This window comes from Marmota flaviventris, chromosome 8 (genome assembly GCF_047511675.1).
Source record: "Marmota flaviventris isolate mMarFla1 chromosome 8, mMarFla1.hap1, whole genome shotgun sequence".
Taxonomy (NCBI): Eukaryota; Metazoa; Chordata; class Mammalia; order Rodentia; family Sciuridae; genus Marmota; species Marmota flaviventris.
In genome coordinates, this window is record NC_092505.1 from 44,272,228 (window position 1) to 44,285,048 (window position 12,821).

Sequence of the window (12,821 nt, forward strand, 5' to 3'; positions counted from 1 at the left end):
TCTTGCATGTTCTATTGGTTTTGACAAAGATAAAATGACATGTACCCATCATTGTAGAATCACTGCCCTAGAAATCCTCTGTGCTTTGTCCCTTCATTTCCCTCTCTGCAAAGCACTGAAAACCACTGCTGCTTTATGCTGTTCCCATAGCTTTCCCTTTTCCAGAATGTCATATAATTTAAATCATACAATATGTAGATTTTTCAGAAAGGCTTATGCATTTAGGCTTAATGCTTAGGCTTTTGGCTTCCTCCATATCTTTTCATGGTTTGACAACTTTTAACTTGTTTCTTCTTTCCTCCTCTTTCTCCTTTTCCTTCTTCTTCACATTCTCTTTCTTCTCCTCCTCTTCCTCCCCCTACACCTCCTTTTTTGTAGTACTGGGGATGGAACTCAGGAACTTGCACATGCTAAGCAAGCTGTCTACCACTGAGCTATATCCCCAGCACAACTTATTTCTTATTAATGCCAAATAATATTCCATTTTATGGATGTACCACCATTTATTTAATCATTCCCTTACTGAACCTTACTGATGACGTCTTGATTCCAAATTTTGGCAATTATGAATAAGCTGCTATAAACATTTTGTGCTGGGTTCAGTGAGGACACACGTTTTCAATTTGTTTGGGTAAATACAAAGAAGCACAATTGTTAAATTGTGTGATAGAAGTATGCTTGGTTTTGCACGAAACTGCCAAACTATCTCCTAAAATGGCTGTATCATTTTGCAATCTCACCAGCAACAAATGAAAGTTTCTGTTGCTCTAAATTCTCTCCAGCATTTGGTTTCTTCAGTGTTTTGGATTTTGGCTTCTAACTGGCAAGTCGTGGTATCTTATTGTTGTACTTAATATGTGATGTTGAACTCTTAGGCTTATTTACTATCTGTATGTCTTTTTTGATGACATGTCTAGTTACACCTTTTACCCAATTTTAAAATCAGGTTGTTTGTTTTCTCTCTCTCTCTCTCTCTCTCTCTCTCTCTCTCTCTCTCTCTTATTTTATTTTATTTATTTATTTTTTTAGGTCCTGGGGATTGAATCCAGGCTTTGTACATGCAAAGCAAGCACTCTACCAACTGAGCTATATTCCCAGCCCCATGGCTGTTCATTTCTCATTGTTGAGTTTCAAGAGCTCGTTGTATGTTTTGATTAACAGTCCTTTATTAGATGTGCATTTTGCAAATATTTGCTCCTGATCTATGATTTTGTTTCTCATTCTCTTTCCCACAGACGTTTTTAATTTTAATAAAGTCCAGTATATCAATTATTTCTTTCATGGCTCATGCCTTTAGTGTTGTATCTAAAAATTCATAACCCTATCCAAGGGCATCTATGCATTTTTCTCCTATGTTATCATCAGGGGTTTTATAGCTTTGCATTTTACTTTTCTATGTTTCATATTAATCTAATTTTTGTGAAGGGTGGAAATTCTGTGCTTCCATTTATTTCATATGTGTGTATGTGTGTGACTGTCCAGTTGTGCCAACACCATTTGTTGTAAAAACTACCTTTGTTCACTCCATTACTTTTGCTTCTTTGTTAAAGATCAGTTGACTGTATTTGTGTGGGTATATAATGGGCTCTTTATTCTGTTCCAATGATTTACTCTCCTTCTCTTTTGCCAGTCATATGTTGTCTTGATCACTGTAGCTTTACAGTAAATCTTTACAGTGTCAAGCCTCCTAATTTCTAATCTTTTAACATTGAGTTGATTATTCTGGGCATTTTTCTCTGCATAACCTTAAGGATCAGTTTATGAATATCAACAAAATAACTGACTCTGATTTTGGTTGAATTGTGTTGAATCTATAGATCAAGTTAGGAAGAACTGAGATGTTCATAATATCAAGTTTTCCTATTATAAATATGAAATATCTCTCTATTTATTTGTTGATATATTTTATCAGAGTTTTTCAAAACTCCATGTAGATCCTGTATATATTTTGTTAAATTTATGCAAAAATATATTGTTTTGGAGGTACTAATGTAAATGGCAGGGTGTTTTTAAGTTCAAACAAGTTTATTGCTGATATATAGGAAAACAGTTGATTTTTATATGTTACCCTTGTATCCTGCAACCCTGGTATAATTGCTTATTAGTCCCAGGAGATTTTTGGTGATTCCTTTAGATTTTCTAAATATAATTATGTCATCTATGATCAAAGATAATATTATTTCATCCTATGCAATTGGTATATCTTTTATTTCCTTTTTCTTATCTTATTGCATTAGTCTTCATCTCCAGTACAATGTTGAGAAGCAGTAATGAGAGGGTATATCCTTACCTTGTTCCTGAAAAGTTTTGAGTTCTTCACCATCAGATATAATGATAACTGGAATTTTGTAGATGTTTTTGTAGTGTTGAGGAAGTTCCCCTCTATTCTTAGAGGGGAAAGTTTTGTTGTTGTTGATGTTTTAATTATGAATGGGTGTTGGTTTTGTTAAATGCTTTTAATGCATTATTAATATGCTTATATGGTTTCATTCTTTATCCTTTAATATTACATTAATTGATTGGTGAATGTTAAAACAGCTTTTGAAAAAATGTGATAAGTTCCAGGTGGTCATGCTATATAATTATTTTTAAACACTAATGGATTCAGTTTGCTAATACTTTACTGAGATTATGTTTTTTTTTTAAAGATAATGGTCTGTAGATTCTTTACTTCTTTATTTGTAATATCTGTCTGATTTTATAAGGATAATGTTGGCCTTATAGAATGAGTTAGGCAGTATTTCCTCTACTTCTATCTTCTGGAAGATAATTGGTATAATTTTTTTTTCTTAAAAATTCACCAGTGAGGGTTGGGGTTGTGACTCAGTGGTAGAGCGCTTGCACAGCATGTGTGAAGCACTGGGTTCAATCCTCAGCACCACATAAAAATAAATAACTATAACAAAGGTATTGTGTCTGTTTACAACTAAAAATATATTTTTTTTAAAAAAATTCACCAGTGAACCCATCTGATTCTTTTTTTTTAAATGAAAATTTTACTTAGATAATTGTAGATTCACATGCAGTGTAAACAGCAACACAGAGAAACTCATGTGTCTTTTATCCAGTTTTCCCCAATAGTAACATCTTGCAATACTATAGTATAATGTAACAACCAGTATATTTGCATTGATATGATTTATTTTATCTTATTTGAACTTCCTTACTTTTACTTGTACCCATTTGTATACGTGTATTTAGTTCTATGCAATTTTAGAACATGTATTAGTTTGCTATTCACCACCACAGCACAGAAGCAGAAAAGTTCATATCCCTTCTTATGCTTTCTGTGGAAGCGTGGATACATTGCTAAGTGACAGAATCTCAGTAAATATTTATCAACACATTTCCTTAAGGGATTTCATTTGTAGCAACCCAGGAATAATTCCTAGGATTTTCTTGTTCTGTTGTCCCTAGAACTGGCCCTATAAGCTATTGCAAAGGATTGAAGCTGATGGGCTTATTTTTGCATTAGAATTGCTGAATCCTACATCTTGTTCGTGTCATATCCATGTCACATTTTAACTGTTAGAAGCTGATGTACATGACACAACTTTCTTCCCCAGGTGAGAAATAACCTATCTACAGTTGCGGGGCTAAAGGATGACATTTCACACCTATGACAGTCAACAGGGTAAGTATCATGTTCAACCTGACTTCTAAGGGTCCACGATATGGTTATGTCAACACAGTGCATTGATGGTTCTAGGGGAGAAGGGAAGCAATACATAATATAATTTATTTATTCATTAAACAAGTTTCAAGAGATGATTATGTGTTATCTTTTTAGGAATTCAAAAATGAACTGAACAAATATTTGGACAAATTATCTTACATAATAACCTGGGAAATGTGACAGGTTAATATAATTCATCTTCTTCCCCACTCTTCCTCTTCACAGCCCTGTTCCCAAGCTGAGCAAACTCCCCATTTGCTAGCCACTCAACCTCACCTACCTTCCCTGCCTCTGCCCTTGTTCTTGGTAGTTCCTTTGATCCATGTCCTTTACCTCTTATGATCATTTATTTTCCCAAATTCAAACTTTGCTATGAAGATGGTCATAATATCCCCAAACACATTGACTCTTTCCCCTCTAAATCCTTTTTATTGGCTTTAAATTCTCATACTTTGTATTCAGATTATATATATTTTGAGCTTCTTAATAGATAAGTGCTTGGATGGTAGGATCTATGTCTCTGATGGGATCTGGTCAGTTTCCATAATAAGCATCACACCTGTCTTTCCCATCTACCTCTCTACACATGAAAATGTAGATGCAGTTTTTGTGAACATTTGATATGGACCTTATGAGCCCCAAAGTACAGGGCAACAAAATATTCTTAGGTTTCTTTTCTAATATTTGTTTTATAGTCCAAAATCCTACAAGCATTCCCAGATTTCCTGTGGTGAAGAACATCCTCCTAGTTTCTGAGTAAAATCCCCCAAGGAATAAAAAGATTGGGAAATATTCTGTAATGGAATGTCAGAGCTGGAAGGTGCCTTAGGGATCATCTAGTACAACCACTAGTTTTAAATATGAGGAAACTGAGGCTCAGAAGGGGAATGAGGCTTATTCAAGGTCACAATGCTATTCTGGACCCGAGATTTACAAGGAGCACAGGTCTTTGGATGGTTTCTGGCATGTGGTCAGAAGGCCAAGTCGCCTTGCCCAATTCCCTCTCTGGAGGTTCTGTCTGAAGCAACTCTGGGTGTTCAAAAGCATTACAGCAGGCCTTCCAGAAGCTTTGCTAAGTAGATCATCTGCTCAGGATTCCATAAAATTAATGATTTCTGTGTGAAGGAAGTTGCTGGACACAATGTCATCAAGGATCCCAACACAGCTCCACAGACAGCAGCCAGAGCAGGTAGAGGACTATGTCTTTAGAGTAATAGATTCCTGCAGCTGAAGAAAATCTTGGGGATTATCTAGAAGAGAAAGCAGAACTTGAACATGAGGGAGGGGTCTTGTCTTTTAGAAATTATTCCCCATCTCTGGTGCTCAGATTCCAAGTGTATACAATAAATAGGTTGTGAGAGATGATACCAAATGTGCTTTTCTAGTCTACAAAGCATCCCATTTCCTAGTTTGACAGGCGAGAAAATGGAGGATTAATTTTCTTTAAGTGAGTTGGTTGTTCCGTTGTGACCATAGTCTGGGTCAGCATTTATCCACTGCCCCCAGGAGGCTGGAACCATCTTCCATGTTGCCCTGTTGCCTTGTGGTAAGTTGTGCAACTGCTGTCCCCAGGCTGTTGCACTGACCTCTCTTTTCCCCAAGGGACTTCTGGCAGCACTCAGAGGGTCTGAGGAGCCTTTGCCCCAAAAGTGGAGCATGGGTCAAAGAGCTTCCTTCCCTCTCCCTGTTAAAATAAAACCAAAACGAAATGCTTCATTTGCAGGGCAGATAGGGTAGCAGGGTCCTGCCACCAGCCTCTGCTTAGGTAGGGCATTGGCACTACTTGTCCTACGCCAGGGGGACGAATGGGTCTCTGCCTCAGTTCTGCAGAATGAAGCCAGGTGACAAGTTAGGTCCTGGGCACAGTGGCATGGCCCAAGAGAAACACCTTCATCCAGCAAACCTTGGAAACTGACTTTCATTGAACTTTGTGGCACTTTGGATCCCACCTAGAAATAGGGAGGGAGGTCAACAGAAGGAAAAAGAATTACACTTTAAACCAAATTTTACATTTAAGACTTACAACCTCTTTGCGGGGCAGATACAGAAAGCACTTTTCTCACCCTCCTCCTTTGCAATACGTTGGAAAAGCTGTTTAAAAGGGCAATTGAAATGAACCAGCCCTGAACCATTTTCCAATTGTTACTATACAATCTAATAAAATCCAATGATGTTCTTGTTGTAAAGTCAATATGGATGTCAAAACTTGCAAGCCAGGATAGCCTTTCCTGATAATCCTGTTTTTAAAGTGACTTCCCCAGGGTGACATAGAGACAAAAATTATATGTCAATTGTCTGTCTCCCAGTTCCTGTTCCCTGTTGTTGGAGGCACATAACGAGAGTAGAAAGGAAGGGTTCTCCAGAGAGATAAAATAGTGATGCCTAAGCCACTAAAAAAATAAGCTACAGATAATCAGAAGTTCGAGGTCAAGGGATAACTTAAGGCCATCAGAAGCTGGACACATTGCACTCAGTTTCTCTAGAGAATTCTGTCCTTTTGGCAGTCAAAGGCAATGATGAGCGCCAAGCCAGGCCTGTGATTTGGGCACAGCTCCAGGGTCCAGCCCCTCTAAAACCAGGCTCCAAGCTGCACGAGGAGCTCTTCAGCAAGCAGGGTCTTGGCCTGAACATACGCTTTTCATTAGAGACACTGGGAGCAGGAGGGGACCTTAGGCATAATTTCATTCCATCTTCTCACTTTGCAGATGTAGAAATCGAAGGCCAGATTGAAGGACAGGATACGGAATGCTCACACAAGGTCACTTGGCAATTTAGGGAATGTGTGGCAGGGTGAAAAGGAGTAGCTTCGGTGTGGTGACTAGGTTCCAGATCCTGAATTTGTAAATAGGAAGTCACTCTTTATGCTGTACTTAATACTGATATTACATTTTATGTTCATGTGGAAGTGCATGTCTATAGTCCCAGCTACTCAGGAGGCTGAGGCAGAAGGATCACTTACTTGAGCTAACTAGTTAAAACAATCCTGGACAAAATAGTGAGACCTAACTCAAATACTACTACTAATAACAATACTACTACTAATAATAGGCAAGTGTGGTAATGCAGGCCTGTAATCCTGTAATCCCAGCAGTTCGGGAGGCTGAGGCAGGAGGATCACAAGTTCAAAGCCAGTCTCAGCAAAAGCGAGGCACTAAGCAACTCAGTGAGACCCTTTCTCTAAATAAAATACAAAATAGGGACGGGGATGTGGCTCAGCAGCTGAGTGCCCCTGAGTTCAATCCCTGGTACCCAATGATAACAATAATAATAATAGCAATAAAATCCAATCTGATAATAATAGTGCACTTTTCTGAATGCCCACCACATGCAAAATGCTAAATATATACTCATTTACTTTAATACATACAATAATTCAAGGAGAACTCTCCACTAAACTACTGAGCTTGGGGGTGCTCTGTGATGCAGGGACTGGAACCTGCCCCTTTCTCCTGCTGTTATATTTGATTGTAGTGGCATAGACACATGCTAGGGCATCTCTCACATCAGGGAAAACACTCAACCATACTCCTAACTTCTGTTCTCTGTTAGAAATACATCCTGGTCCTATCACCTACTGGATGAATGCCCTTAAAAAGGTCATGCCATCTCAGACCTACTTTCCCTCATCTGAAAAAGAGGAACAAGAATGGGACAATCTGTGAGGGCTCTACAGATGATGATGATGATTACATCACACAGCACTTCACATTTTCTCAAGAATGTTCACATGCACCGTCTTGTAATCTTCACAATACTGTGAGATAGCAGCACATTTGAGGGAAATGCCATACAGGGAGGTGGAATAACTTAAGTGATACAAGGAACACCAATCCAGCTGGAAACTCTAGATTTTTGCTTTCTGGTGACTGGTCTGGTCTACAGTGTCTCATGCAGAAGCAGAGTTCCTAGCCCACTTTAGCTTCCTCTCCACTTCTATCCTGTCTTTCTCTCCTATGATCTACTCTAGCTTTGCCTTCTACTTCCAATCAATCTATTCTCCATCTTTAGCTCTACCATTTTGGCAGGGACTCAGTCTATCATAGTTTTATAGTGTCTTGTTGGATCACCACTTTCAAAGGAACACGGGTGCATTCTCTTGGGAAGGGATGCTGGATTGTTCTCAATTCTCTGTGAAAAAACAAAAGCTTAGATGTCAAATACAAAACCAAACACCATGTAGAATTTCCCTTCACCAACTTCATATATTTGATATTTCACAACTCCATCAAACTGATCTTCTAGGAATGAGAAATCCACACATAGAGGCTTATCTAGTCCCACTCCTGGCTGGCCAACAATGCATAGCTAAGAAAGAATTAAGCCAGGTCCTGACCTCCAGTGTGGTAGCTTCAAAGACAATACTTGTCTTACTCCTGGCATTGCGCTTAAGAAAGAGTTAGCAAACTTCTGCTCACTACTTCCAGTGAGTGCAGATTCATCGTGAAGCAAAACCTGCCAAAGAATCAGGAAAGGGACTTCAGTTTCCCATGAAACCATGAGCATTGACACACCCAGAACCCTTGGCAAAGCTCTCTGGAAGTACCAAATCTGGGGGATAATGAAAGCAGTTTGGGAGTCCTATTTAGTTCTTTTGGGTTTGCAAGGATGTAGAGCACTTTCAGGGTTATTTCAAAAAAGAGGATCAAAGCAATCATTTAGTAAACCTAAATATTACAACTCAAAAGGGCACCAAATAAGTGCATGTCCTCAGGGCAATCAATTCCTCTCACTTTTCTTCTTTTGTGAAAGGATGAACTAGCAGTAATCTAGAAAGTCAGCTGTACCACATTAGGCTGTGATCTTTTGGCAGTTACCTAATCTCTCTGACTCCATCTTCCTCACTTCCAAAATGGAGATTACTAGGCAGATAATGGGGTCATCATGAGAATTAAATCAGATAGCATGTTTGGAAAAGAGTAACCTTGCATCTTGATCTAAGTGGTGGATAAACGTTTTTCCTTTCCAACACCAGCCCCTTCATTCTCATGTTCTCTGCTCCTCTGACTAAATTTACAAAATGATTACTTGATTTTTTTTCTTCTGATCCTAATCAAGTTAGAGAAAGTGAGTGAGGCTGCAATGCATAACCATTTTGAGGGCTGAGTGTGAGTTTTAGGTAAATTCTGGTTTCTGTGTTTGAGAAAGAGCCTATAATTAGTAGTGTCCATTTTTCAATGACCAGATGCAGCAAGCATGGGTACACAGTGATACATGACTCCTCTGCTGTTGGCTCTCTTGTGGCCAAAAGATATTTTTAAAGCCCCTATTTTCATAGAACCTTATTACTGATTAGCAATGTGCCATTTCCACTTTTTGTTCTACAGAGAAAATGACCAGTGACATTTGCCCGACCTTGCCACTTCTAAATGGGTGTTGTTACTAAGCAATTATTTCATGTCTTCACAGCACCAGGTTTTTATATTTTGGGGTCCATATCCCAATTAGACTTCAAGTTTGTGGATAATTCAGGTGACCAAAGTCCAATGCTCTAAAGGATATTCCTCTTACAAAATGTTTCCCTTGTCCAGAATCAAAGCATCTGTCACTTATCAAAACATATTCATTACGTTGGGAAGAGCTTGTTAGAAGATTCCATCTTTTTCAAATAATCATGATGATGATGAGAGGAGTTCTCATCTGTACAGAATTTCCTGAAGTGACAGGAGCTTTCATTGCTATCATTTCTCTGAAGTCTCTAGCCTATGAGGTTGGCATAGAAAGAAACTTGATCTCCAAATGACAGATGAGAAAATAGTTTAAATAACTTTCTCAAAGTCTCAAAAGCTACACTTCCTGAGCCTGGATGCTCCAAGAAGCATTCCAGCCAACTTGAGGTGTGGAATCGATGAGTTAGCTCCTTGGTTGTAAATTCTGATAATGCATGAGCTGTGTAGAACCAGAAAGTCCAGCTCCATCATGACCCGCCAAGGAAGGGAGCAAGTGGAGGGAACCTCGGCAGAGTCCACCAATCTAGTTAGAAGTTAGATATAGGTTGGGAGGATGAAGACAGGAGCCACAGTATTTGGAGACTGGGAACCTCAAGGTCGAGGTGGTGAATGAGTTTCCAAATGTTGCTGTAATGAAGTTCACAAACTTTGTGGCTTAAAACAACATAAATCAGTTGCTTTATTGTTTTGGAAGCCAAAAGTCCAAAATTAATTTCTCTGGACTTTTAGGTTAAGTGGTCAGACTGAAGGATTCCTGCTAGAGGAGAACTTTTTGTCTTCATTTTTTGTTTCCAGAGGCACAATATTCTTCCATGTGTGGCCCCTTCTTTTATCTTCAAAGTGCCTTGCTCAATCTCTGTTTCTGTTATTTTATATATCTCTGACTCTTTCTACATCTTTTTTTTTTTTTTTGGTCCTACATCTCTCTTATAAAGACCCTACTGATTACTTGGGTCCATCTGGATAATCGAGGATAATCCCCCACCTCAAGATTCTTAATTTAATCACATCTGCAAAGTTTCTTTATCATATAGGATAGCATATTCACAGGTTCCAGGCATTAGGCTATGAACATCTTTGGGAATATCATTTAACCAATCACAGGTGACAAGGTGACAGTGAATGGTGGCAGGAGTTTTTACTGGCAGATGCATCACTGTTTGCGTGTCTGAAAACCATACCCTTCACTGCGACCTGACACGAGGGGCCAAAACAGAACCCTGTCTTCTGATTCCAAGTAAAGTGCTCTTTCAGGCCCATCACATACACCATCTCATAACTAAATTTACATTCATTTTCGCAAATAGCCCATTCTTGTATAGATGGTAATTAATATTTGCATAATGCTTTAGAGTTTATAATGTCCTTTTTATTTACATGAAATCATTTAAACCCCTACAATAACCCTCTGAGACAGTTATTATTAACACAGTTTTACATATGAAGAAGCTAAAGCTCAGAGGAGTGAAGTGGTTTGTTCAAGGTCACCCAGCTGGTAAGGGCAAGACCACAATGCAAATCCCGAAAGTTCCACTTTGTTCAGCTCTAAATAATGAATCTACACTTAAGTCTGCTTTACTAGAGGTGGTGGTTAATCTTTTAGGGATATTCCAAAGATAACTGGGATCTCCAGTGTGTTATTGAAAGAAAATGAGTTTATAAATGTGAAAGTGTTTTGGAGCATTATGACTCACTACTGCAAAAAAGTTATCGATATCATCATCATCACCATCATCAGCATCACCATCATCATCATCTGCCCTGGAGACCAAGAGAATTCAACAGTTTAACACCTCTGGATATATCGTTGTTTGGTTTTTTGATTTTTTTGCAGTACTGGGGATTGAATCAGGGCCTCGTGCATGCTAGACAAACACTCTATTACTGAGTTGCACCCCTAGCCCAACAGGTAGCACTTCCAATTGCTGTTTAGAACATTGACCCATCCATCTTGCGGTCTCTGGGGACAATGTCATAATAACACATCTCAGGGTTCTGCGGTTTGTTGGTCACCATGCAGGTGTGGCTGGTGGGAGCAGGCCCCTGAATGGATAAGCCAAGCTTTTGTGCCCTTGCAGATAAACAAAGCGGCCCTCTGCTTGGCCAAGCACAAGTTCCCAGACAATTACTTTGGGTGTAAAGGCACTGACCCTTCCAGGTGCACTGTGATGTGCAGTTTTAACTGTTTGCTCCACACATTCATCTTTTTTTTTTTTCCTGAGGCCATTTTTCTGGGCATTTCAAACATATCTAATTCCCTTGGGTAGAAGAGGTGGGTTTAATGGGATTCAGGAGAGAAAGATGCAGAGCGCTGTAGGCAGGTCCTGGCTGCTCTCTAACAGGTGGCGCTCCACTTCATCACCCCTCCTTTTTTAAGAGCAGCACCCACTTCTGAAATTTGCAACTTCAAAACCAGAACAGAAGACCACTGAAAGGAATAGCCAAGCTGTCCTCCACGTGTGGCTGAGCAGTCAGCCGGCTCTCATCTCATTTGAGTGAGACCGCCAAAAGCCTTCACGTGGGGCCTAAGCCACAGAAGCATTATTAGGAAGTGCTCCCTGCCCCTCACAACGGCCACCCTCACCAGGCAGGGGTGACAGAAATGAGGCAGGTGCATTCAAATTGTCCTGGTTTGACCAACGGAAATGAGCATTAAAACTCAGTTCAGTCCCACAATGAGTCAGAATGGGGGTGAGGAAGGAACCCAGAGCTCTTTGGCCCTTTGTCTTGGGTACTAATCCTGCCCTGGTTGCCAGCCCTAGGAATCACAGGATTGGGCCTGGAATCATTTCTTGATTTCATTGCTATAAGATAAAAGGCACTGAACTCTCAGGGGTCTCTCTAATAGTTGCTTTGACCTGCAAACACAGTTGCTTATCAGACAAATTCTCTCCATTTGAAACGTGCCCTCATCCCCAACAACCCCTACCTCTGCCTGCCCAAATCCGACCCCTTCTTTATGTTTGTATTTGACTTCTTCTGATAAGCATTCCCTTGTGCTGCAAGCTGAATCTAGGAATCTCCTAGTTATCAGAACCATCTTTATCCTTTTGCTCAATTATTTATGTATATCATTTAAAAATGGAAATGATTTCTCACCTATTAAGTTGGGCATCCTGCTAAGCACTTTCACACTTACAGTTTAATTTGCTGTTTAACTCCCTAATATTAGACAGAAACTCCTTAAAGGCAGAGACTGTCTGACTCATCACTCCAATCCCTGCCAGGCACTATGATCTCAATAAATAGTGACTGGATTCATAATTTTAGAAAAACCATCGACAACAATTGTAAATTAGTAGAGAACTTAAAGTTAGCAAAGAAGGGCCTATTTGTCCAAGTATCACTCAAGGAAGACAAGGTGACATCAGTGAGGACCTGCCACGAGGGTATCCCTGTCTGTAGAAGTGACCAGAAAAGGATGAGCCAGAGCAATCTTCAGTCAGGGAGAAGCTGGGCAGGAAATGGCAGCACCAGCCAAAAGCCAAAGGATGTAGGTATAAAAAGCAAGTGAAGACGGTGTGGAAAGAACAAGCTGAGATAAGCCGCTCAGAGCAAATGCCAGAAGAGATTCAAGGATCCTGAAGTTCTCATCCATGTGGTTCTTTGTGCAGAGTTCAGGGCCAGATATTTAAAGGAGATTCTCAGAGTATGCGTTATATTTGAATCCATTAATAGGTCTAGAAGTTCCTCAAGCT

At 39.6% G+C, this 12,821-nt stretch overlaps 1 long non-coding RNA gene across 2 annotated transcripts in view; it reads left to right on the forward strand.

The window, feature by feature from the left end:
- LOC139706707 (uncharacterized) overlaps positions 1–12,821 on the forward strand; it is a 204,775-nt gene that overhangs the window by 125,203 nt on the left and 66,751 nt on the right. Inside the window, exon 5 of one of the 2 annotated variants that reach the window (XR_011708327.1) lies at positions 3,567–3,634. The exons of the other annotated variant lie outside the window; for it this stretch is intronic. This is a non-coding gene — a long non-coding RNA (uncharacterized lncRNA). The remainder of the gene's footprint in view (positions 1–3,566; positions 3,635–12,821) is intronic. 2 annotated transcript variants of the gene reach the window in all.